The sequence below is a fragment of the Saimiri boliviensis genome, chromosome 5, assembly GCF_048565385.1.
Source record: "Saimiri boliviensis isolate mSaiBol1 chromosome 5, mSaiBol1.pri, whole genome shotgun sequence".
Classification (NCBI taxonomy): domain Eukaryota; kingdom Metazoa; phylum Chordata; class Mammalia; order Primates; family Cebidae; genus Saimiri; species Saimiri boliviensis.
In genome coordinates, this window is record NC_133453.1 from 37,635,151 (window position 1) to 37,637,625 (window position 2,475).

The window sequence follows — 2,475 nt, forward strand, 5'->3', positions numbered from 1 at the left end:
GTTAGCAGAAGATGAAAAATAAATTAGAGCTGACCTGAAGAAATCTGTGACATGAAAAAACATTTAAAAAATCAAGAAATCTGGCCGGGTGCGGTGGCTCAAGCCTGTAATCCCAGCACTTTGGGAGGCCAAGGTGGGTGGATCACGAGGTCGAGAGATCGAGACCATCCTGGTCAACATGGTGAAACCCCGTTTCTACTAAAAATACAAAAAATTAGCTGGGCATGGTGGCTCGTGCCTGTAATCCCAGCTACTCAGGAGGCTGAGGCAGGAGAATTGCCTGAACCCAGGAGGCGGAGCTTGCGGTGAGCCAAGATCGCACCATTGCACTCCAGCCTGGGTAACAAGAGCAAAACTCCGTCTCAAAAAAAAAAAAAAAAAAAAATCAAGAAATCCAGGAGGTGGTTTTTTAAAAAAATTAATAAAGTAGACCATGAGCTAGCCAAATAAAGTAAAAAAGAGAGAAGATTAAAATAAACACAATAGAAAATGAAAAGGGGGATATTATCACAGATTCCACAGAAATATAATCAACCATTAGAGAATATTATGTATGCCTCTATGCAGATAAACTTGAAAATCTAGAGGAAATGGATAAATTCCTGGACACATACACCCTTCCCAGACTGAACCAGGAATAAATTCAAACCTTGAACAAACAAATAATGAGCTCTGAAATTGAGTAATACCTTACTAACCAACAAGCATCACAGGACAACACGAATTCACAGCTGAGTTCTACCAGATGTACAAATAACAGCTAGTTCCATTACTGCTTAAACTCTTCCAAAAACTTGAGAATAAAGGACTGCTCCCTGACACAGTCTCTGAAGCCAGCATCATTCTCCTACCAAAACCTGGCAAAGACAGAACAAAAGAAGAAAACTTCTGGCTGATATTTTTGAAGAACATTAATGTAAAAACCTCAACCTTAACAAAATACTGGCAAACTGAATCCAGCAGCACATCAAAAAGTTTATCCATCACAATCAAGTAGCCTTTATCCTCAGGATGCAAGGTTAGTTCAACATATGGAAATCAATAAATGTGATTTATCACATAAACAGGACTGAAGACAAAAACAACATTATTATCTAAATAGAGCAGAAAAGGCCTTCAATAAAATTCAACAACCCTTCATAATGAAAGCTCTCAATAAACTAGATATTGAAGGAACATACCTCAAAATAATAACATCCATATACAACAAATGCACAGACAATATCATACTGAGTTGGCAAAAGCTGAAAGCATTCCGTTTGAAAACTGGCACAAGACAAGGATGCCTTCTCTCACTACTCCTATTCAACATAGTATTGGAAGTCCTGGCCAGGGCAATCAGGCAAGAGAAAAAAATAATGGGCATGCAAATAGAAAGACAGGAAGTCAAACTATCCCTGTTTGCAGATAGCATTATCTTATGCTTAACAAATCCCACATTCTCACCCCAAAAGCTCCTGAAGCTGACCACAACTCCAGTAAAGTCTCAGGATACAAAATCACTGTGTGAAAATAACATTGCCATATACCAACAACAGTCAAGCCGAGAGCCAAGTAAAGAACACATTTCCACTCAGAACTGCCACACACAAAAAAATTATTCCCAGAAATACAGCTAACTAGGAAGTTGAAAGATCTGTATAAGAAGAAATATAAAATGCTGCTCAAAAAATTAGACAACACAAACAAATGAAAAAACATTCCATTCTTAATACAGGAAAAAAATCAATATTGTAAAAATGGTCATACTGCCCAAAACAATTTATAGATTCAATGCTATTCCTGTTAAACTACCAATGACATGCTTAACAGAACCAGAAAAAAACTATTTTAAAATTCAGATAGATCCAAAAAATAACCCGAATACCCACGGCTATCTCAAGGAAAAGAACAAAGCTAAAGGCATCATGCTACCCAACTGCAAACTAGACTACAAGGCTACAATAACCAAAACAGCATGGTACTGAAACAAAAACAGACATATACACCAACAGAACAGAATAGAAAACTTAGAAATAAGGCTGCACACCTGCAACTATACAACTATCTGATTTTGAACAAACCTGATATAACTAAGCAATGGATGCCACTGCACTCCAGTCTGGGCAACACAGCAAGACTCCATTAAAAAAAAAAAACACACACACACACACAAGCAATAGGGAAAACATCCTATATTTAATAAATGTTACTGAGATAACTGGCTAGCCATTTACAGAAGATTGAAACTGGACCCGTTTCTTACATCATACACAAAAATTAAGATGCATAGAACACTTAAATGTAAAACCCAAAACTATAAAAGCCCCAGAAGACAACATAGCCGATACCATTTTGGACATAGAAATGGGCCAAGAATTCATGACAAAGATGCCAAAATCAATTGTAACAAAAGCAAAAATTGGCAAATGGGATTTAATTAAACTAAAGGGCTTCTGAACAGAAAAGAAAAATATCAACAGAGTGAAAAGACAA